Genomic DNA, 26,236 nt, shown 5'->3' with positions numbered 1-26,236 from the left:
AGCTTGACTTGGAGGACTTGACATAAACTTCGCCAGAATTTGGCTGTGAATTGAACTCCTCGATCTGAGATAATTTCTTCAGGAAGACCGTGGAGTCGGAAGATCTCTTGTATGAATACTTGAGCCAACTTGGAAGCTGACGGAAGACCGGTGAGAGGAATGAAGTGTGCCATCTTGGTGAACCGGTCAACTACCACCCAGATGGTATTGAACTTGTTGCACATGGGTAAGTCTGTAATGAAATCCATCGACAAGTGGGTCCATGGTCGACGGGGAACGGATAGTGGAACCAGTTGCCCCGCAGGCGACTGGCGGGATTTTTTATGTTGGGCACACTTTGGGCAAGATGCAATAAACTCCAAGACGTCTTTTTTCAGAGTTGGCCACCAATAGGACCTAGAGATAAACTCCAGGGTTTTTTGGATACCTGTATGTCCGGCAAAACGGGAAGTATGGGCCCAATGCATGAGCTTCTTCCTTAGCATCGGCTTCACAAAACTTTTCCCTGATGGGGGCGTAGAGTCCATCCCTACCGTGGAGAATGCCAACGGATTTATAATAGGATGCTTGTCTGAAGACTCTGACTCATTTTCTTGCTCCCATGAGCGGGAAAGGGCATCGGCCTTGCGATTCTGAGAGCCCGGACAGAACTGGAGTTTAAAGTCGAACCTGGAAAAGAAAAGTGCCCATCTGGCCTGACGAGGGTTGAGACATTGTGCGCCCTTCAGGTATAAAAGGTTCTTGTGGTCTGTAAGTATGGTGATTAAATGAGAAGCTCCCTCCAACAGATACCTCCACTCTTCTAGAGCGAGCTTGATGGCTAGCAACTCCTGGTCGCCAATGGCATAGTTGCGCTCAGCTGGGGAGAACTTCCGGGAGAAGAAACTGCAAGGGTGTACATGGCCATCTTTAGCCCTCTGAGATAACACCGCTCCTACTCCAACGGAGGAGGCATCCACCTCTAAGATGAAAGGAGAGTCGATGTCAGGCTGTTTCAGAACAGGCGCAGAGATGAACCTTTGTTTTAAAAGATGAAATGCTTGCATGGCTTCTTCAGACCACTTGGACGGGTTAGCACCCTTCTTAGTGAAAGCAGTAATAGGCGCCACAATGGTGGAAAAGTCTCGTATAAACTTTCGGTAATAGTTGGCGAACCCTAAGAACCTCTGGACCCCTTTGAGGGTTAAGGGTACCGGCCAATTTTGGATTGCTTGTAGTTTCTCAGGATCCATCTCTAGTCCGGAACCAGACACAATGTACCCTAGAAACGGAATGGACTTGACTTCAAAGACGCATTTTTCTAATTTGCAATAGAGATGATTGACACGGAGACGGGACAGAACCTCTTTAACCCAAAAACGATGTTCCTCTAAATCGTTGGCAAAAATGAGGATATCGTCTAGATAGACCACGACATGACGATATAGAATGTCTCTGAAGATCTCATTGACAAAATGCTGGAAGACAGCTGGAGCATTGCTCAATCCGAAGGGCATGACGAGGTACTCATAATGTCCGTCACGGGTGTTAAAGGCGGTCTTCCACTCGTCACCCTCACGGATCCGGATGAGATTGTATGCACCTTGCAAGTCCAGCTTTGTAAAGATGGTAGCTCCGCTAACTCTGTCAAAGAGCTCAGTAATCAGGGGTAAAGGATAACGGTTCTTGATGGTAATGTCGTTCAAACCTCTGTAGTCGATGCACGGCCGCAGACCACCATCTTTCTTTTTTACAAAAAAGAAGCCTGCGCCGGCTGGAGAAGAAGAAGGTCGAATGAACCCCTTTGCTAGGTTCTCTTTAATATATTCCTCCATAGAATGCGTCTCAGGCAGAGACAACGGATAAGTTCGGCCTCGAGGTGGAACCTTCCCTGGAACGAGATCAATCGGACAGTCCCATTCTCTATGAGGAGGAAGGATATCAGCAGAAGCTTTACTGAACACATCCGTGAAATCTTGATATGGAGGAGGTGGAACATCAGACGACCTGGGGGAGGAAGAACAGACAGGCAATACTTTAAACAAACATGTCTCTGCACAGGAGGAACCCCATGCCAGGATTTGCGTAGTCGTCCAATCAATTGTAGGATTGTGAAGACGGAGCCATGGAAGGCCCAGGACCACAGGATGTGTGGCACTTGGAATCACTAAAAAAGAAATAAGTTCGGAATGAAGAACTCCCACTCTCAGACGAACTGGTAGAGTCCTTAAAGAAATAACTGCATCAAAAATTTTGCTGCCATCCACGGCAGTTAAAGAAATGGACGAAGGAAGTCTCTCGGTGGGTAGGGACCACCGTTTAACATAGGCTTCGGTAATAAAGTTCCCAGCTGCTCCGGAATCAAGGAGGGCAATGACGTTCCGATAACGTTGAGCAACTTGAAGCGAGACTGGGAGATTACAATCTTGAGGAGATGGAGAGGAGATCATTACTCCTAGCCGGCCCTCTCCTTGGCGAGCTAGGATTTGGAGTTTCCCGGACGTTTGGGACAGGCATTAATGGTGTGAGACGGAGCTGCACAATAGAGACAGAGAAACTCGGAGAGACGTCTTCGGCGCTCAGCAGGAGTTAAACGGGAACGGCCAAGTTGCATGGGCTCATCTTTAGATGGTGACAGTTGACGAGGAGGAGGAGCAGAAGATTTTGGAGCAGATGATCTTCCACGCTCAGTTGCTCTCTCTCTGAAACGTAAATCAACTTTCGTGCAGAGTGAGATTAGCTCATCTAACTTAGAAGGTAAGTCTCTGGTAGCTAACTCATCTTTAATACGCTCTGATAAGCCATGCCAGAATGCAGCATACAGGGCCTCGTCGTTCCATGCCAGTACGGATGCCAGGATCTGGAACTGTATCAGATATTGTCCTACAGTACGTGACCCCTGGCGTAAACGGAGAATCTCGGATGAAGCTGAGGTTACCCGGCCTGGCTCGTCGAAGATGCGCCTGAATGTTGACACGAAGGCAGTGTAGGAAGATAGCAGGGTGTCGGACCTCTCCCATAACGGTGATGCCCAATCAAGGGCTGAGCCACTGAGAAGAGAAATAATGTAGGCAATTTTTGTACGGTCACTGGGAAAATTGCCAGGTTGTAGCTCAAACTGAATCTCACACTGGTTGAGAAATCCCCTGCAGAATCTTGGAGATCCGTCAAATTTTGCTGGCGTTGGAAGATGAAGACGTGGAGCAGAAATGGGTAAGGTGGGTGGGGTTATAGCTGGAGTCACTGTGGTTGACGCACCAGATGCGCCTGATCCACGGAGAGTTGTCTGAGTCCCATCCAGCCGAGTAGAGAGATCCTGGAGACAGCGGATGATGTGGCCCTGTGCAGCCTCCTGATGTTCTAGTCGGGCTGCCAGTTCTTGCATCGGCCTGGCCGCTTGATCCTGGTCTCCGGCTGGATTCATTAGGTCAGTGCTTACTGTCACAACTGAGGGCCTGAGCTGACGGGAGGCAGCCTCAGTTGTAGGGGCTGAGATGTACCGGAACCTGGGAGGTTGTATCAGACCCCTGGACATGTAAGTAACATGAATAATAACTGCCCGAAGGCGTGACCACGACAACTTGGATAAAAGTCAATGATGTTTATTATGACAACTCCGCAACACAGCAGCAGTAAAAGAAAACGTAAAAGTCAGCAAATAATAAATACAGTTCCTGGGTACTACAGGATGGCAGGAGCCACAGGGCACTGGTAGTGTGAGATAGTTCTTATGATCTTCTAGATGGAAAGTCCTTACCAGGCCCGACTGTAGCAATGGAGATAACCCAGGATTGTGCCAGCTGGTGTTCCAGGAAAAGCTGGGTTGCTGAAGGTAAAACAGCTGCTGTGGATACTGGCTGGAACCAGACTGTTGTTAGCACGGAGTGGATACTGGCTGGAACCAGTTAAATAATAGATGAACTTGGGAGCGATGAAATATGAACTGAAATGTAGAACTTGAGAGCGGAGAAATAATAATACCGGTGGAGAGTGGTAAAGTGTAGAAAGGACACCGGCCCTTTAAGGGAAGCTGTACTCTGCTGAAAGCTGAGCTGGAAGCAGGTAATGTTGTAGCTGGAAACAGATGAATCCACAATGGATTGGAGAGTCAGGCTACACCGCAGGTGGAATGCTGGTGCGGGTCTCTATGGTGGAAGTCTTGAGACAGGAGCTGGAACCTGGAAGACAATCACAGGAGAGAGACAAACAGGAACTAGGTTTGACAACCAAAGCACTGACGCCTTCCTTGCTCAGGCACAGTGTATTTATACCTGCAGCAAGGAAGGGATTGGCTAGGCAATTATGCAGGTTAACAATACTGACAACAGATTGGAGGAAATGATCAGCTGACAGAATCCAAGATGGCTGCGCCCATGCAGACACTTGGAGGGAAGTTTGGTTTGTAATCCATGTGGTAATGAAAACAGTAATGGCGGCGCCGGCCACTGGAGACAGGAGACGCCAGGCTGACAAGTGCACATCCAACCACGCGGACACAGCGGAGGCCGCGGCTGACGTAATCGCCACTCTGACACTCTGCATGCAGAAGCTCAGGGACGGCGGCGGAGGCCGCGGGAGACGCCATGCCAGATGTAATAAGGCGTTACTGTGACAGCGTCTCAGAGAGACAGGAGAGGATGCAGGAATGTACACATCAGGATAACAGATGGGATCCGGTCCTGGAACGCTGAGCCAGCCTTAGGAGGCATCTGATGGGTAAGAAATGGCGTCCAGATACCCGGATCGTGACAAGTGACTGTCGACTTAAGTGTGGTGGACCCTATGAACCACACCCGCCTGTGCTGGGCAGCCCCCAGCATGTGAGGAGATGGACGCAGATCTTGCTGCGGATGCAACAATCTGCGACCATCTCTGAATGAGGTCCAATGTGATTGTGTAGTCATATTACATACTCACATAGACTGTTTAAAAATAAAAAACCTACTGTGGTCAACAGTCTTATATGCATTTCCTTTTTATGTTATATGAAGTTTGGGATGTTTTTAGACTTTTCTCTCATTTTACGCTCCTGGTACTGGTTCAAAGAAAAACATTGAAAATGGATATTAGTGTATAAACCGTTGCGGTTTAGGCACTTATTTCAGTCGCTGGCCTGTGTTCCGTCATGTTCTTTCTTTCACCTGCTGTCAATCACTGCTATGAATACATCATCTTCTAGCGCACTACTCCACATATACCATAGGAGGTACCCATAGCTTTATTGTTTCATCATCGCTGCTAATATCATTGCCCTAGGGAGGATTAATGTGAAAAAGTTTTTGCCTCAAAAAGTTGAGATCACACCACCCCTTTTCACATTCCCACAAGTACTAATCCCACTGCAATTAGCGGTGTTGATCAAATACTAAGCAGATGCGCTGCTCAAAGAATTGAATGGCATGATTTGATGTCATTGTATCATACTTGCTTTCGGTCCTGGAACGACCGAGTGGCTCCCAAAAATCGGATGGTGCATTCGGCCACCCAAAAGAGTAGACAAGTTTCCCGGAGCTGTCCGCAGCCGCCCACTTACCGAGCGAAAGTGGGCAGCCCGTGATACATTGCAGCCCTGCCCCCTGCCAGTAATCGCAACATTGTGTAATGGACAGGGACATGATGACACAGTTGTGCCTAACAGCCCACCCTCTTTCCCATGACTAGCCCCTCATTATATTAATTAAGAACTACAATATATAAAGTGCATAACAATTGGAATGCTGAAACAATGAAAGCAATGTTATAGTGATAGTTGCAATTATTTATTCTTTTTTGTTCAAGGGGAAGGGATGGAGGGGGCAGCAAAGGACCTTTTTTAGCCCCAGGCTCCACTTGGTCTAGAATCATCCCTTCTGATTGCCTTATTTTTTGGAGAGTCTGGATTATTTTAGCTAGAAATACAAACAGGAAAATGGCATGTATTATTCATAAAGTAAAATAATAAATACAATACTTAAATCCTTTTTTGATTGGAGAAACTCTTTACATTTTTTCACCATAATGAAACTTTTACTTAAAACTATAAAATGTTCAAGCATTATAAGTCCTCCGTAGTGTTCTCAGGCTTCAGTCTCCATGGCAGAAGAAGTGTTAAGAAACCCTCCGGGAATGAATGTCTGCATTTCTGTGTGCTGCTTGTTTGGTCCTATTAGTAAGCAGATGAGAGACTGAAGTGTGTCATTTTTCTAATTATGAAGCATTTGAAGTGTACACAGCATTGCATCATGTCTGTGGCAGGGCTGCTGAACCCTTTCAGGCTGAAAATACGTTTCTGATACAGTAAGTCACATGTCTCTCACTATCTCCGCATGGATATACTTTTACTGCTTTTTCTTACATTTATCTTTCTGCTGAATTTTACTTTTTCTTTTTATAAACTTGAGTTTATAGACAATTGCCATCCACTATGAGCAAGCTATACACAACTAACTTTAAATATTAAACATTGATAGTAAAATATACTGTATATGGGCCCTCATTCCGAGTCGTTCGCTCGGTATTTTTCATCGCATCGCAGTGAAATTCCGCTTAGTGCGCATGCGCAATATTCGCACTGCGACTGCGCCAAGTATCTTTGCTATGAAGAAAGTATTTTTACTCACGGCTTTCTCATCGCTCCGGCGAACGTAATGTGATTGACAGGAAATGGGTGTTACTGGGCGGAAACACTGCGTTTTATGGGCGTGTGGCTGAAAACGCAACCGTTTCCGGAAAAAACGCAGGAGTGGCCGGAGAAACGGGGGAGTGGTTGGGCGAACGCTGGGTGTGTTTGTGACGTCAAACCAGGAACGACAAGCACTGAACTGATCGCAGATGCCGAGTAAGTGTGGAGCTACTCTAAAACTGCTAAGTAGTTTGTGCTCGCAATATTGCGAATACATCGGTCGCAATTTTAAGATGCTAAGATTCACTCCCAGTAGGCGGCGGCTTAGCGTGTGTAACTCTGCTAAATTCGCCTTGCGACCGATCAACTCGGAATGAGGGCCATTAATAAGCTAAAGCTGTACACCTAGATATAGGGCCTAATTCAATATGGAAGGCATCAGCAATGCCTTCGTATTCTGAAGCCCTTGTGCAGTGTGCGCTGCGCAGGAGCCGTTCTGCATGTGCGCATACAGTGAGATGCAACGGCATCTCACTCATGTGAACGCCTCTGTCTGATTGACAACCAGAAGCATTTGAGAGGTGAGTGGGGGCGTGGACGCAGCATTTAATTGGCGCCGATGTTGCACTGAGGGGGAGCGTGGCCCGGACTATGGAGGCGTATCTGTACCGTTTGTGGGGTGGGCCGCAACGTCTGCGTTCTCAGCTAGGCTGCGCTGGCAGAGGGCTACCCTTAATATGCGAATGCTTCACTGTTCAGTGATGCACTTGCATTTCAGCAGGGGGTGGGGGGGTGATACCCGGAATGCGGGGCGGCCTTTCCCTGTGCTGGACGCCCCCCGCATTTTTACCCCACTCCTAACCCATCCCTGCCGCAGCCTAACCCTAACTGTCCCCTCCCACAATCTAACCGCTGGCTGCAGGCACTGGGCCCCTTCATTGCCACAGACCCTGGTGCATTGCACCAGTAGTTCTGCCACTGCTGTCTGAAGATAGCATTAGCCTTTTCTAGCCTATGGGCTTCATTTTGGGAGAGTTACTGGGAGAGGGTCCCTGAAACACTCCTTGGAAATGGCCGCCAAACATACATAGTCAGTAGACCGCGCATGCATAGAAATCCCGACAAAGGAGTGAAGAGACTGCTGATGTGGTCACTTCACTCTGAGCACATAACAGGCACAGGCTCCTGTCCATGTGAGTATATATATTGAGACATTCAGGTGATATTTAATTTCTTATTGCCATGAATAGCGACTATAAGAAATAACAATTATTGGGTCTTAAACCGGATAACTGATAAATATGCCCCCTTATTAACTTGAAAAGTAACTGCTATATTTTTGCTTTAGTAATTTCAATAGTTTTCAGGGGTTTTACCGCATTTTGAAATGTTCTAACCCCCGGCCACCCGTGTATCGATGTGGAGGGTTTTGCCATCTTTTTATGGCAATACCCTATAGGCTTCTTACTTGCCCCACGCCCCTCCTGCTGACCCCCCTCACCTGTGTCCGGTCAGCCTTGTGGTACGGCTCCACGATCTCCCAACCTCCTCCTCCCCTGCAACACAGCCACGTCTCCTTCCGGCTGCAGGGAGGATGAGGAGGAGCCAAGGGACTCCATGCACACATCACCTCCCAGGGCTGGGAGGTGACGGATAACACAGGGACCCCCTGCCAACCTTCTCACAGGTATCACTGGGGGCCTCTGCCATTGCATTGCGCTGCTAATTGCATATGTTAGTACATATGCGATTAGTATCGCTGTGACGGGTGGCGACGTATGGTAATACTAGGGAGGCCAATCCCGGGCTGTTTTTCAATCTCGGGACTCGGGATTGGAAAGCGGTCAATCCCAGGATTCCCTGGATTGGCTAGGTAAAAAAAAAAAAAAACTCACCCTCCACAGGTCCGGATGTCGGCAGTGCTGTTGGCGGGTCCATGCGGCAGGCGCGGTGCTGTTGGCGGGTCCGTGTGGCAGGTGACTGTGCTCTCGGCAGGTCCGGCAGGCGGTGAGTATGTGCGGCAGGAAGCGGGGGGAACTGGCTCAGACGCTGCCGAGCATTAAAAAAAAAAAAGCATTGGCCAAAATCCCGGGATAGGAAACTCCAATCCCAGTATTCAATCCTGGCCAAGTTTAGGCCAAAATCCCAGGACCCTACCGATCCCGATCCCGGGATTGGCCACCATAGTTAATACATCTTGACCTTAGTAGCATCAGATTATGGGGAGATGTAACAAGCCCTGGAGAGATATAAAGTGGAAAAGTTGCCCAAAGCAACCTATCAGATTTTGTCATTTATCTAGCACAGTCTTTGAAATGAGAGTTAGTAGCTGATTGATTGCTTTGAGCAACTTCTACACTTTGGGGGTCATTCCGAGTTGATCGCTAGCTACCGTTGTTCGCAGCGCAGCGATCAGGCTAAAAATCTGCATTTCTGTGCATGTATATGCACCACAATGCGCAGGCACGTCGTACGGGTACAATGAGCATCGTGGGTTTGCACAGAGTCTAACGAAGATTCCAGTCGCACGGCCGAACGCAGGAAGATTGACATGAAGTGGGCGTTTCTGGGTGTCAACTGACCGTTTTCAGGGAGTGCTTAGAAAGACACAGGCGTGCCTGGAAAAACGCAGGCATGGCTGGGTGAACGCTGGGCGGGTGTGTGACGTCAAAAGCCGCCCCTCCGTCATTAGAATCAACGCACACGAAGAGTAATTACAGGGCTGGTCTTTATTTTGCACAAAATGATTTTGCAGCCACACTTCTGCAAAGCAAAAATACACTCCCCAGTGGGCGGCAACAATGCGTTTGCATGGCTGCTAAAAGTTGCCAGCGAGCGATCATCTCGGAATGACCCCCATGATCTCTCTTTAAGGTATCAAGACCCCTCCCCTTTGGTGATCTAACTAGCCACTTTTTATCGTATGGTGGACATTTACAATTTTAAATGTATGTAATTACCAGTAGTAAAGCAGGACTTACAAACACCTTATTGAGTAAGATTAAGATGACTGAATTGGATTTAAACAGATGATCTTAGTGGCTGAGTGATATAGGCCACTGCTATGAACTATCATATTGCAAGAAGAAAGAATATAGCCCATCTCTATTTATGAACTATATTCATGAGACCCTTATATTCAGTGTGTAGACTACTTGGCCTGGTAAGAAATTAAGTCATATGCTTGAGCAGGGCCAGAGCTTCCACTAGGCAACTTTAGACAGCTGCCTAGGGGAACTGGGACCTGAGGCTTCCTAAAAAGGGTGGAGTGGTCCTACTACTTCCTGACACCTCAATGTTGTGTTGATAACATACGCCACAACCCCCCTCCCCAACACCCTATTGTACAGTAGCTTCGGCCACCAAGCGACCCTGTATTGCAGCGTCCCACTCTACCTCTTCCTGGCACAGGCAGTAACCTTGACAGTTCCTCGAATCCTGGTGTCAAGACCGAGGTTTGTGGTGAATCCGAGTTATGAGATAAGGAGTCGGTGGTGCTTTTAAACAATAGCCGAGGTGGTCGTATAAAGGTCCTTTTCATAGATTTATTGATGAGAAATACAATAGCCAGGCACAACTGGAAAAGCCCCAAAGGTCAACAGGCTGGGGTGCTCATGGTGTCAAAAAAATACCGAGATCTGGTCTGTTACAGGAGTTCGGAGGGTGCAAGTAGTGTGGCAACGAGATGGAAGGCGGCAAATTGTAGGTCTCAAAGCAAGACAGAATCTGCTCCGGAAGTGAGGCTGGACTAAGATCTCTGGAAGTTGTATCAGCTGCTGGGATGAGCTTTGACGCACAGGACTGCAAAGAGACTAGGACACACCTCCTAAGGGTAGACATTGCACTAGCACTTGCTGCTTGAGCAAAGGCCAGCAAAATATCCCCTGATGTCTCCTGATTTGCCAGTGGCAGCAGCAACAGTCAACAGATGATTGGATCAAGCAAGTCACCTGAGGAAAATCCAAAATGGCAGCTGCGGCACTCCCAGTTTTCAAACAGACCCTTAGCCCAAATCCAAGATGGTGGCCGTGGCACTTCTGGTTTTCAAAATGGACCCCCTTCTGAGTCCAGAGACCCCTGACAGCCTGACAGTCTCTCTCGCCTGTTGCCAGTACCCCATGCCACCTCCAGATGTCCCCCGCCAGAGTGCACAAACCAGTAAGTCCAGACATGGAAGCATCCCTGCACCCCAGACTGTGACACCTGGCCAGGGGTGAAGTGCGGCGCTTCTCTTCATTCCAGTTGTCTTCCCAGATGACTCCATCCTGACTCTGCATTGCAGCCGGCGGCTGCAATGTGCACTGTCTACATTCAATAAAGAAAGGGGGAAGAACATGCACATTGGGGGGGGGGGGGATAAAGCAGCAGCCATGCAACAGACTGGGTAGAGGGTGAAGAACAGTAGGCAGTCTCTGGGGGTAAGGACTCCAGAGCATTGCTTTGCCCAGGGGCCCTCACTGATGTTAAGATGGCCCTGCCACCCTCTGGTGTACTGTTGCAGGCAGCCAGAGAGGGAGTGCTGGATCTGTTAGTTCCACTGCAGTCTCTGCTGCTGCTAGTGGTTCCCGGGTGCCCTCCTCATCCTCGCTGCTGTATGTATATGATCAGGCGCTGAATGCGCTGACCTACCTGCGATAAGACCATAGCAGCCCATTGCGACTCCATGTGCGAATACATAGACCAATTGGACTCGGGCTCCAACAGCAAGGTAACTCTAACTTTTAGTCAACAACAATGCAGCTGCCTTAGCACTGCACCCAGCGTTATCCTGATCTTCTGCCCCTGTACCCAACCATGAGTCATTCTCAGCCCACACAGTACTATAGGATGATGCCACTAGTCCCCCGATCCCAGGATCGCTGCTGCTACTCACAATTTCCTGTATCGCTCAACTATACTTTCCCTCATGTGCAGAAAGATTGTAAAGTGCTCACATGTACATTGTGGACCACGGGGTCCAGTTTTTCTAATACCCCTAGAGTGTGTGTGTGTGTGTGTGTGTGTGTGTGTGTGTGTGTGTGTGTATATATAGATATATATTTCACATACATACATTCTGTACACACCATAATCTCCATAGAATGCAATCGCATAAGAGTAGGGTCAAGCCTATCACCTGCATAGCAACTAAGCAGTGTATGATAGCCTGGAATAACATTTATTTTAAATTAGTACCCCTTTCCAATCCATGAATTTGTTAAAACACTACCTGGGGTCCCCACAAAGGTGCGCTGTTTTTTTTTTTTTTTTGAGTAGGGGGCGTTCTCTATTTGACAGTGGCGGCTGTGGAACTTCTGAGTTACCACCTCCACACTTTCACATGAGGGGCAGATGGGGGGGAGGGGGCAGTAGGCAGACGTTTTGCCTAGGGTGTGGAGAAACCTTGCATCGGCCCTCTGCTTGATATATTCTCTTATAGTAATAGAAACTGAAACTACTTCCATACTTTGTGCTAAAACTGGCACGGGTGCGTAGTAAAAAGGAAAAGTGACTCCATGATATGAGAACCTGAATTCTCTTTCTCTTCCCATTTTTCTGAACTGGCATACAACATTTGTATACTGTCTTACAAAGATATGAATTAGGGTGAAAGAGCACAGGGGTGGGAAAACTGCACAGGACATGGAACTCTATATATATATTCTGATATGGAAACCCCAGGAAAACTGACAAAATAGAAGAATTCTAAATTGATCATTATGCAAGGTCTGTTTGATGCACAAGAGTGACTGTCAGTGGTGCTCCTCTGAGAGAGTATACATAAGGTAAACACAAAGAAAGAGAAAGATACTTACCCTTTGGATAAGATGGGGCACTCTCATCCACAGGGTAAGCGCTAAATGCAAAAAACTGTATAAAACATAACCTTTATTAGATATACATTAAAAAAGGAAGAAAAAAGAGAGGAGCCATAGTAGCACAAATATAAAATTGTTTAAGCACTATGAAAATATTTGCTATTATATAGATATAAACACAGCTTCACTGTGTAATATAGAGAGCCTGATGAATGTTGTGTGGTCAGCAGCAGAAAAAAACTTAAATAATTACTAAAATGCAAAAATCTGAACTTAACAAATGGCTTTCTGTACTCATCTATACAATTAGCTGAGTAACGTGGCTCAATATTAGTATAATGCTGTAAAAATGTATAGCATGCTCCAGATATTAGCTGAACTTTGACGTTGGAAGGATTAGATGGACTGTAAACGTTTTAAACAATTGCAATAATATTTTTCTGCTTGTTAGCTATAATTCCTCAAGAGTACATTGTGTCCAAAACACAAAAATTATCCGGACAAGACAAAAAAATGTAATTAGAAAAACAATTGATGACTTTGTAAAATAAACAAATGTAACACATGTTTTATTTTTCTGGAACGACTTCTTCATCAATTGTTCTTATTTCTAGCCAAACTTTCTCAGTCTTCTTTGAAAACCATGAATTCCCACAACATGTTATATATTATATACATGGAGCTCTTGGGAATTACTTACAGGTGCTTAGAGATGTCTTTAGTTCTCCCATACATTTCTCCCTCAAAATTTCATCTTTTAACAATTTAAACTGTAAAGACACTGATCAAAGAATCAGCAAAGATAAAATGACTTGTAATAAAATGTACAATGAAGAGATTAAGTTTAATTATATTTATTAACTGGGCACATTCAGGAAACTGAAGAGTCGAAAATGTCTTGAAATATAAATGAATGTTATTCATGAACAGAGATTAAACATACTGTGTTTTCTTTGTGTCTAAAAAAACCCTTTTCTAGCTTGTCAACACAACACTAAAGTATGCGTTTATTTATATAACTTTATTAATCATATATTCTTTTCAAACATTGCACTTTTTGTTTTTATACATATGAATATTAACATTCAAAAGCAAACTGAAATCTAAACCTAAACCTGCTATTATGAATAATTTATAATATTTCATACTGTACCTTTCAAAACTGCATGTTTGTGAATCTGAACTGTATACTTTACTTATAAAAGCATAGCTTTATAAAGAGGGAAAATAGTTGAAAGCTTGAATTAGGAGGGAAAATAGTTGCAAAATCCGCATACTTCATACTGAATGTGATCTTGTATATCTGAATATGGTCAGGCGGTCAGTAATACATTGCTTGTCTTCCTGCCATAGAAAGACCAGTTATTTATTCTCTAATTTCAACTAAAAAATGTCCTGGGTGCAGTGAGTCTGCCCAAAATGCCATTAATATTGGCTCATTGTTTTTGGATGTTGCTATTTATGGGGGGCACCTGGGCATTTGATACATGTTTCAGCATAAGTGCCGATCTTTAAAGACGAAACGCGTTACTGGCCTTCAGCATTCTATATGGTATTATTGGAGAAGTCAGAAATATTCTACAGACTGGTCTCACTAACTCTCACGTTCCTTCTGCTGCTGTGTTAAGACTTCACATAAATGAATTGTTTAATACAGTACTGCTTGAAAGTTTGTAAACCCTTCAGAAATTTCTATATTACTGCTGGAATTTGGCCTAAAACTACCTAAAAATTTCACACTAGTCCTAAACGTAGATAAAGATAACCAAATGAAACAAAGGAGACAAAGAAATAGGCGTTCTCATTTTTTTTATTTATTGAGGAACATGTCCATGTCTGTAGTCTTCCAGCACAGAAGTTGCTTCCACTACCTTTTTTTGCTATCTCACGTTCTCATAGATTTGGGACTTGATACAAAGGGTTTCCTGAAAAGAGATTAATCAGCCAAGATCAGTTGGCATCATTTTGCCTATTCCCTATATATATATAGTGGCATTTGCTAGGCATCTGGATCTACAGCATTTCATGTGTTTGTGCAATGGATGATAATGAAAACCTGGTACAGCTTTCTGTAATTTGTAATTGTAGTTCACAAAGCAGTGACTAGAATTATACACCATATCCAATCCAGCCATTATATTGATTTTCAGCTATTATTTCAATTGACTACAGTGTATAGTATATGGCTATTATCCTGGACAGCTGGGGATTTAGTGTCTCATTTTTTGATCTTGTAGCATTTTGAATTGTTGGTTGCAATAGAGATATTTGGCAAGAGTATTAGGCAAAATGTGCTCTTATGCTTCAATAATATGGATATACCTTTGGAGGCAAAATCCCTTGAGAATATATCCTGGGCTGTGTAGCTTTATCTGGGGTGATTTAGCTTTGTTTGTTCGTTCAGGGGAAAGTATAAATTGGTATGGTGGGAACAGCGGAAACTGATGTGCACAGCAGGGAGGTCTTCTGATGTGGAAAGATGGGCTTTCTCATTGCTTATTATCATCATCTGTGTTGGCTTTCTGTTGGTCTGGTGTTACCAAAGAGTTTAAGCTAATGGGAACTCTCTTGCGTTAACTTAAATATAACTTATAACATACCTGTTGAGTCATATGAAGGTTCAGGTGGAAACTCACATTTGTGATCATACTGTATGCTCAATATTTAGCATTTGGATCATGTGCATTTGAACAACAATAGTGCAAAAACTAATCTGACTGAAGGGGAATCATTAAGCACTTCCTAAATATAACCTTTGTGTCTTCTTGTGTGATAATTTCAGGGCAGAACAGCTCAGACCAGAATTGGATCACAGGGGAAACCCTGGCCCCCTCACTCTCAGGGATTTCCCCAACCATTATTTGCAGCTGTGGAGCACAGCTGCCCTGTAGATGAGGAGATGAGAGGAAGGGGTGGAGTCCAATCATAGGTGGGGCAGTCCTGAAGGTACCCCGGACCAGAGCATTAGGTTGAGTGACAACTACCCACCTTGTGAAGGGAGAGGGAGGGAAGGCTGCAAGCAGGACACTATATTGCGTACCCCAGTCTTTGTTGATATGTGTTTTACCTCTTTATAACTCTATTCATGTCTGTGTATCTTTGTCTCTGTGAAACTTTATGGGGCCTATGTACGAGGCCTTGGAGAGTGATTAAGTAGAAAGAGATAATATAGCAGCCAATCAGCTCCTGCCATGTCACATGCTGTGTTTGAAAAATGACAGTAGCTGATTGTTTGGTACTTGGGGTCTATGTACTAAGCCAGTGGTTCTCAAATTCGGTCCTCAGGATGCCACACAGTTCATGTTTTCCAGGTCACTGGGCAAGTGCACTGCGTATGACGGTCACAGTTTAAAACTCCATGGGTGACCTTGAAAACATGAACTGTGTGGGGTCCTGAGGACCGAGTTTGAGAACCTGTGTTCTAAGCCTTGGAGAGAGATAAAGTGTCCGGAGATAAAGTACCAACTAATCAGCTCCTGACATTTAAAAAAAAGCTTGTTACATGACAGTAAAGAGCTGATTGGCTGGTACTTTATCTCTTTCTGTTTTATCTCTCCAAGGCTTAGTACATCAGCCCCTATATGTCTCTATGGGAATGATTAAATTCCAATGTGCAGTTCCAGTCAATGTGCCACATTTATGAGTGTGTCCAAGCTGTTCCGATTGCCCATTACACACAATTGAATTGGCCTCCTTGAACCACCTCCACTACATTCAAGATGACTGCCTGTTCCCTTCTACTTACCTGCTGGAAATGGGTTAGAATGAAATCTAGCACTAGGCATTCCCCATTCATGACTCGGTCATAACCCTTAGAGCGGCCCACACTGACCTACTTGGATGAAGTTTCTATCCAGGTGATAGCTACCAGCAGCCTTTGGGCCAGATAGACCCATTCCCATTAGTGCCGAAACTTATTGTTGGCCTCTAAACTGCTTTGGTTTTCCTGCATGTCTGTCTCTAACACACAGACATGCAGGATAGTTCTGATTTGTGCGAAAACTAACTAAAGTGCAAAAGTGACCATTTAGAAGTTACTCTAGCACTATTGTATTTTGATAAGTGTTAAATAAATATTAATCTGGTGCCGGAATTGATCTAACAACCTACAGTATTTAATGTTTATCACCTACTAGTAACTATTTCTCTTGTGAATGAAGACCCTCTGCTCTTATTTTTAGACGAACAGCCCCCCCCCCCCCCCCCCCCATGTTTTAAGTGTCACACTCCCCAGAAAGCCTCAATCCAGCTTTGGTTCAAACTGATACAATAGCCCTGCTATGTCCCAGAGGCGTAACTTTGGGAGGCAATGGAGTCGGCTGCCGCCGGGCTCCTTCCCTGAAGAGGACACCACTCCTCAGGGATGTTGGGGACTGGAGTCCCAGTAGGCATCTGTCGCCATGGAGAGATAGAGCCACTGACATACTTGAGTGGTGTAAGCTGTCTCACTCTTGTGCAAATCCGCCACCTTCCCCCAGCAAGTACTACAGTCCCATGCTGCTGCCCGGTGGCTGCTGCTGTGCAGGGAGGATGGAGGTCTCTGCTGGTGGTTTCTGGCTCCTAACTCTCCTCTGTGTGTTCTGCTGCTGCCTGTCCCTCTTCAGACCCTGCCCATTAAAGACACCCTGATGGCGCCCATCACAGACACCCAGACCCCAAAGTACAGGCTGGGTGTTGCTGTGTTTGTAAGTGACACAGTCTGGGAGTTACTGTGTGTTTCAGGCATAGACTGCATGTTACTGTGTGTGTGTGTGTGTGTGTGTGTGTGTGTGTGTGTGTGTGTGTGTATCTCTATTTTTCTAAGGGGGGGGCACCAACATTTATCTTGCCTCCGGGTGCCTGGGATGAACTTACGCCCCTGCTATGTCCCAATGTATGTTTTCATTATTCTGCATCACACAAGCTTGTAGGCAGAAGTATGCAATTGTGTCCAAAGGTCCTGATGCAAGTTAGAAATAATTGAGTTGTTCTTTGCTCAAAAGAGATGTGCACAGGAAAAAACTGCACATATTTTCCACTGTGTAGAGCAAAATACACCCTGAAATGTGCCCACATCTGTGTGTGCATCATATACTTCTGGTTTGCTACTTACTCATCATCATCACTCTGAAAAATGCACTATGCAAACAGTCCTACATTCAACTGTGCATCAGCCCCTAAAAGTATGTCATTGTAACAGGAGACTGCAGTATTTGAAAAATAAGAAAAAGTAATCTGCCCTAGCAGCTTACAATCTAATTTACAATATAATTCAAAGGAGTGCAAAACAAATAAAACACTGTTGATTCACGTCAGTTTGGAGTGTTTAGGGTTTTTGTTTTTTTTAACTTCGGGAAGGTTTAAGTGATGTATATAAATAGTAGCTCCACGCTTATTATACAAGAAACCATTGACTGCATTAGTTTACATTAGAAAATATAGCTAGCTGCTAATTGACTCTTATAATTAGTGCTAATCAGATAGGCATTTCAGCATATATAACATTTTATATTTTTTTAATTATACTCAGTACAGTTATAAAAACAGACACATACGTACATACAGGGGTTCACTAAGGTAACCTTTTTTAAATATTTGCCTTCACAAAAGGCTGATCAAGTTAGTTTCTCAGAACAGTTGGGCTCATTCTTTGCACATTTTGGCCCAATCCTCATGAAAAATAGCTATCATTATGACTATCAACATCAACTTTTCAGAGAAACAGCTGTTTTTTGTTTAATATTCAGGACTTGACTGCTTTTAAAGTCAAACCAAATCCTGCTCCCCCCCCCCTTTAATTTTGCCAACTTGCTCATACAAACATCTATATTTAGAAACATGTAATTGCATTGATTGCTTAGGATCTGAAGGTAACCCAAAACCACGTTAAATAATTAAGATTTATTAGATCAATTTACTAGTTTTCATATCACTTGGGTCAAATCCATTTCTACTACCAATTAAAGGTTGCTGTGTTAAATAGATACCATGTTTTGATGAACTTTTGCACTCTTGCAGAACCTGAAGCTGGCGTTAAAAACTAGAAGTTTGTACGAACTGGTGAATAGTGAATGAGTATACTGGAAAGTAGAAGCCGACAGTTTTTGGCTAGCACGGTAGCTAAGTTATTAAATACAGGGGGAATGAATGGTTCTGGTTTACAAGTAAACTCTTGTTCTATAAGAGAGTCCTGTTCTTATTTGCAATTGCCAATATTGTCTTATAGAGGAATATAAGGCTTGGTGTACTCTATAGCAGAGGTGAGCAGATCCTACCAGGTAAATTTGAGAGACTAGATATATACGACCTGTAATATAATTAATAAACGCTTATTGAAAACAGGTATATAGCCAGAAATTGTATAATGCACTGATGATGTCTGACGGAGTCGATAAAACTGCATATAATCTGAATATGCGCTGTCTTATAAGGGTAGCAGTGGCCATTTTGTCATGCCCCCAAGTTATCATAAGAAGCCATACTGGACTGCACTGAAATGACTGGTGGACAGATTTCTCGTTTTCATTGGCAACAACATTATTAGTAATCCTGAAGAAAGACAGGATGATTTAAAACGTAAGTGACCAAGACAAAGAAACAGACATGGTTGAGTGGAGTTTTTCTACTGGAAATTTGGACTGTTAGTAGTGCTACTATCATCAGGGGTTGGGTAAGGGAGACATTTGCTTTTTTCTAGTTTATTTAAAAAGAAACATATATAACTATATCATATGTATGTACCATAGTATTTGGTGTATTTCCTTCATACAACCAAGGTGTTAAGTGTTTTCCCCTGTAGTTTTCCATGGAGCTTTCTTGTTTGTTAGATTTTTAGAAACATCCAGGGCAGTAGAGAGGCCAGGCTGGGCTAAGGTACTGTTCAGGGGGCATGGCCTAATCACAAGTGGTGCGGCCATGCAGCCTTAGAAAAAAATAAAACAGAATAAATTGTATTTTAAGCGCCACCCTGGCCACACTGTATTCCAGCACACAACAGTGTGTGCTGGGCTGAGGAGAAGAGCTGCAGCTTATTCTGCCACGTAATGGGGGGAGAACCTGGGCCCCTCCATCAGGGCCTTTCCATCAGACCTGGGTCTGAGTAATAAGTAAAGTACCTCCCCCAATCTCGGCGCCACTGGAAACATCTCCAATAGCATGGTTTATTCTGTTCTGTTTAGTGAGAGCTACATGGTTATTAACCCCTTCATGGCAGGGTGCTTTGCAGCTTTGGGAGTAGGAATTTTTCAGTATTTAGTTATGTGATGGTTACATAAGTGACAATAGCATCTTTTTAGTTTGTATGTAGTCAGAGTGAATGATATATTTTGTTTGTGGCTGGGTTCTCTTTTTCAATCTTTTCCAAATAATTACTCTTTTAAACATTAGGGTTATAAAAGCTAAAATAGACGCAAATAGTAAAACTACAATTTTCCGTAATTATACTCATGAATTTGTTTAAGCAATTAGTGTGCCCCTGGAAATATGCCCATAGAACTGTGTTCTCCTATGTCTCTGTGTATTTTCATACCTAATATGTGTAATTTCTGCTAGTTTAGGGAAAGTTATATTTGCTAGAAATAATTGTATCTTTTTTTATTTAGCTTTAGATTATTTGTTATGAGACTGCCCTCCTGTAGGTAAGAATAGACTTTGTGGGACAATACAAATACATTTAACTTTTACAGTATCCTGTAAACACAGTCCACCACTATATGGACTATTAATAGCAAGTCCTGGCCTGGCCGTCTCCTTGGGGCCACACCATAGCTGTATGCGGTCAGCATTACAGAATGCCATGTTTTTACTGTGTATCCTGGCCGTCTCCTTGGGGCCACACATAGCTGTATGCCGTCAGCATTACCGAATGCCGTGTTTTCACTGTGTATTAATATTACAACTCGTATATGTCCGATGTGAAAAAGCATTAAGTAGACATTAAAGGGTAAAACAAAGGTCTAAAACTCTGCCAAATCACCAACAAGTCAGCATTGACTTTTAAGGAGCATTTTGGAAACATATTATTATTAATATTATTATTATTATTATTATTACTATTAATATATATATATATATATATATATATATATATATATATATATACACACAAGTATTTATTGAATTGTTGAGGATAAGTGAGCTTACTCTGGTGAGTGCTGGGTTTTCTGTATATATATATATTAAAACAAACAGGAATAGCCGGCACTCTCAGAGACTTAGTAAATAACTTGACACAGCACAGCAGCTAGAGTCAACGTTTCAGGATAGACTCCTTTTATCAAGACCAACTGCAATAGTGAATAAAAAACATTTATATGACTTATTTTCATGGTGTTACATTATCAGACTGTTATCGTGATAAGAAAATCCCTCGTGGTTTTCGCATACGTAACACCCCTACTATTGGCCGGCATAATCCGGAATTTTGTAGACGTTGGGCAGCAGTGCTCAATAAGTGCTCTTATGACCTAATCCTTCTCGTGATTGAGGAATCTCGTTGGGAACGAGCAAGAAAACCTAGTCTTTAACCTGTCATTTCGTATATTAACACAAGAGAAAATTTCAGTGTTAAACAAAGGCTTATCTTATGTCCCAACGAACAGCCCTGATGCCTTTCGTAATAAAATTGACTTATACAAATTCGGACGTAGATTACGACTGAAATAATTTTTTGCTGGCGCTGAGCAGTCGACAACTGGAGTACCTCCTCTATTTAAACCTTCAACCTTTAACCCAGTGTCCAATAACACGAACATCAAATGTTTTATCAATTTCATGAACAACCTATATGATGAACCTGTACCAGTATATACCAATAATAAATCAAATTTTTCCGCTGTTGAGCATATAGCCTTAAAAGCACTTGGCTCGTAGACTGACATAGTCATTCGCCCAGCCGACAAGGGCGGAGGCATTGTGGTACAGGACCTCACGGTATATAAATCTGAAATTTATACACAACTAGCGGACACCTACACGTATCAATTACTGCCAGAAGATCCGACTGTCAATTATAAGGAAGAAATTGATGCAGTTTTGAGGGAAGCAGTAGCCACTAATGTGATTGATGCTAAGATCCAACAGGTGTTATCTCAAGATTGGCCAGTTATCCCAGTGCTTTACATTTAATATATCAGACACATATGTGTTTTAATTTATTTCACTAATGGAACTATAATAGACTGATGCTATAGGATATATTTTTAATTTCACTTTCTGTCACACGAGTACACTTGTCTTATATGTTTTTACAGCGCTGCACCATGACCGCCGCGACCTGATTACCCGGGGGGGCCCTCGTTTCCATAACTACAACAGCAGCTGCCTGATAGTGCAGCGTGTATGCGGAAGGTTGCCAGGGGAACCTGGAAGTCCAACGGCGCGACGTCGGATCATGTGACCAACGCTTGTACATGACGTCACTTACTCACATGTTGGGAAGGAAGTTCACGTCTTCCCCTAAAAGATTGCTGTACCTCCCGCCGGCGGGACTTCTTCACCTATAAAGGTAATCACTTTGTTTTACTACACACTTCTTATTTGTTCACCTTGACAAAGGGGTGTTAGCACCCCGAAACGTTGGATGGTTCTTTTTTGCACTAGAATGGATTAAACACCGCTTGTTTTGAATATCCATGAGTCTGTCCCTGAGTGCCACTGCATGCTAGGAAATGCCGTATATATATATATATATATATATATATATATATATATGAATCATTGAAGCTCTGTACTCGCCATATACAGTCTAAATACTCTAAACTGTCATTTGTTAAGCTGAACAACTGCGCCACAGTCTCCTCATCTGATCAGTCCTACTCTGTCACTCAGAATTATAAACATTGCTAGTGCTATCACATCAGTGTTAAACATAAGACATGATTCCTGGTTTGAGGCTATCCTGCACAATGGCTGTTAAAGGTAAGACCACCACCCAGCATGTCACCTATAAAACACCTAGGAAAGCAGCTGACGGGATCCGGTCTTTAAGTCGACTGCATTAGGTCGACCACTATTGGTCGACAAGCATTAGTTCGACATGGTCTACAGGTCGACATGGTCACTAAGTCGACTTGGAAAAAGGTCGTCATGAGTTTTTCCACGTTTTAAAGATTTTTTGAACTTTTTCATACTTTCCGATCCACGTGGACTATGATTGGGAATAGTAACCTTGTCAAAGCATGGCGAGCGAAGTGAGCCATGCAAGGGGACACGGGGCACTAATTGGGGTTCCCGGTCACTTTACGAAAAAAACAACACCAAAAATATGAAAAAAATCTCATGTTGACCTTTTTCCATGTCGACCTTGTTCATGTTGACCTAATGACTGTGTGGACCTATTTCAGGTGTTGACCTTGTCACTGTTGACCAATAGTGGTCGACCCAGTTACTGTCGACCCTATGATCCACACCCGCAGCTGACACAAGCTGGTTCCGATGAGCTAACTCTGGGGTGCATGAAAAGCTGTGACCACAAGAAGATGAATTTAAAAAAATAATCAAATAAACAAAAATCATTGATCTACCACACTCACCACTCATATATCTGTTGTGCATGGGGTGTTTATAATATCTATGGTGAGTGCAGAGCTGCTGTGATTTTTATGTAAACAGTGTGGTCACATACCACATGCACCATACATATAGGAGTGGTGAGTGCAGTGGATTTTTACTGCAAAAAAAAAATGATATTTTAGTATGTAAGTTTGATCTTCTAAACGTTTGCTGCTATTACCTTCAAAGAGGAGTGAAGCTAGACTAGTTTTTTTCATTTTTGTCCTCAGGGCAACAGCCCATGATTTAAGAGTATTCATGCTTAAATACGATTAAATTAAAAGTAAAGATAATGATTCAATCAAAACTTATTAAGTCACTTCTGCTCAAGTACTGCTATCCTTAAATCCTGGACTGTTTTAGTGTGCCTTAAAGAAACGAGTGGTGGATTATCGGGGGTTACCTGATGCTGCACCAGGTGCCGGCTGCTGACAGCTCCCGGTGCAGCGCTGCTCTTCCGGCTCCCCCCGGTCACTTGGCCGTCATGTGACCGCTGCTGGGGGCGGGGGAGAGTGTGCGATGTGGTCATGGCACTGCCCCGGTTTCCCCGCCGGGGGTCATTGCACCGAGTGATAGCATCCGGGCCGCGGCGCCATGACTGCAGTCCCAGCCTGGTGAAATGTACGTTTTTTGCACCCAATGTTTTTCCGGGGCTATTAGGATATCCCCCTAACATAGACATTTGTGGGGACCATAGCAAGATTTTGAAAAGACTAATAAAGTTTTTAGGGAGGGACATATGCTTTCAGAGGTGCCTTTGTAACTCCACCAAAGAGGTGCATCGATTTCCCCATCATCATTTTCATGTCCTTAACAAATTCCCATTTCCTCAATAATCCCCCATTGTCAACATGCACCAGTAATCCTGTCCTACTCACCCTCTAGCTATTTTACGAGATGGCGGCCTAACTCCTTTTGATTTCTTCCACAGAGCTGCATATCGCTTTGTGCTTCCTGCCCAAAGAAAATTGGGACACAAATTAGATTAGAGCAGAATTTTATTCTTGAGTCTTATAGGTCAATACAATTAACTGTGAAGGGTGCAAAGTGCCGTTGCCGCGGAGTTTAAATGCCAGTAACGGCACCCGATTTCGCACCCTTCACGGACTGGATTCTGCCTGAATTCCCTCAGATCAGACATATGTGTTCCTGGATTACTAACTGTGGAGCTTTCAGAGAAAAGACCCTGTATATGTATTATTGTTAATTTACAGAAGGAGGAGCATTAGCTGAAAACCAGTAAGGTGGCTGATCTTCTATATAGAACTCCCGATTGTCCTTGTTTTCTTTGGGCAGTCCGAAACTTTTTGCTATGCATACGTAAAGTGACATATGGATCTTATAGCCCACATTTTAAGTTTACTATTTTCTTCAGTGGAATTACTGACAGTAAGGTGGAGATGTATCAAAGTTTAGAGAGAGTTAAAGTGGAGAGACGTAAAGTATCAACCAATCATTTTTCTAGCAGAGCATGTAAAATGACAGCTAGAAGCCAACTAGTTGGTACTATATATCGCTGCACTTTCTCTCTCTCCAAGATTTGATAAATCTCCCCGAAAGTCTGCCAACTTTATATCTGAATTCTGTTACAGGTTGAGTATCCCTTATCCAAAATGCTTGGGACCAGAGGTATTTTGGATATCGGATTTTTCCGTATTTTGGAATAATTGCATACCATAAGGAGATATCATGGCGATGGGACCTAAGTCTAAGCACAGGATGCATTTATGTTTCATATACACCTTATACACACAGCCTGAAGGGAATTTTAGACAATATTTTTAATAACTTTGTACATTAAACAAAGTGTGTGTACATTCACACAATTTATTTGTTTCATATACACCTTATACATACAGCCTGAAGGTCATTTAATACAATATTTTTAATAACTTTGTGTATTAAACAAAGTTTGTGTACATTGAAACATCAGAAAACAAAGTTTCCACTATCTCACTCTCGCTCAAAAAATTCCGTATGTCGGAATATTCCGTATTTCGGAATATTTGGATATGGGATACTCAACCTGTATTACCTATTTCATACAAGCTGATTTGAATTTTGGTTTGTGGTCCTTTAAAATAAAAATAATGGTGGATACAGAAGTGACAGACTTTATCCCCGACCATTACACAATCTGGTAATATGATGCAACAATGAGCAATATGCCAGCCACTGCCATTTTGCCCCCTCAAGTCAAGGCCTTTATTCCAAATCTGAGATTCCTGTGAATCTGAGATTCAGTGGCGTTTTTACCAGCCCTGCAGCCACTGCGGAAGCTTGGAGGCGCAGGGCTGCGGGGGGCGCCGCCGAATAGTGCTGCATGTATATCTGGCACTGGGGGCATATTTGGCACAGAGGGCATATGTGTAGTATCTCGCACTGGGGGGGCATATTTGGCACTAAGGCATATGTGTATCTGGCACTGGGGTGGCATATTTGACACTGGGGGGCATATGTGTAGCTGGCACTTAGGGGGCATATGTGGCAATCGAGGCATATGTGTATCTGGTACTGTGGGGACCAGGGCCAGTGCTAGGGTGTTTGGTGCCTCCCTGCAAACTATAAATTTGCGCCATCTCTCCAATACTTAATAAAGGGAAAGCACACACTAAAGGCACGTGTGATCTCACAAGGAAGGGGTGTGCTCACACAATTGAACCCCAAATTCAAATTACATCACACAGTAGCACAATGTTATTCACATTACACCACATGCAGTGTTCCTGATTCATATTATACCACATAGTAGTGCCCCTTAGTCACTTTACGACCCACAGTAGTGCCCCTTATTCAGGGCTTAAAATGAACCTGGAGAGTTGGAGGAAATACATATTTCTGCCCTAACCCCCATACTGCAAAGAAGGGGTCACTAGGAAAGGGCATGGTCACATAATGGTAACCCCAATTCAGATTACACCACACAGTAGCACAAAAGTGTCATCATTACACCGTATGTAGTGCCCCTATTTCATATTATGTCATACAGTACTGCCCCATATTCACGTTATGCTACACAGTAGTGCCCCATATACACAATGCCCATGATAGCAGTGCCGCTTATACACATAATAATGCCCACGGTATCAGTGCCACGTATACAGTTACAGATAATAATGCTCACAGTAGCAGTGCCACTTACACACACAATAATGCCCACAGTAGCAGTGCCACTTACACACACAATAATGCCCACGGTAGCAGTGCCACTTACACACACAATAATGCCCACGGTAGCAGTGCCACTTACACACACAATAATGCCCACGGTAGCAGTGCCACTTACACACACAATAATGCCCACGGTAGCAGTGCCACTTACACACAC

Source organism: Pseudophryne corroboree, chromosome 11 (genome assembly GCF_028390025.1).
Source record: "Pseudophryne corroboree isolate aPseCor3 chromosome 11, aPseCor3.hap2, whole genome shotgun sequence".
Classification (NCBI taxonomy): Eukaryota; Metazoa; Chordata; class Amphibia; order Anura; family Myobatrachidae; genus Pseudophryne; species Pseudophryne corroboree.
Note: the sequence above shows the minus strand (reverse complement) of the source record.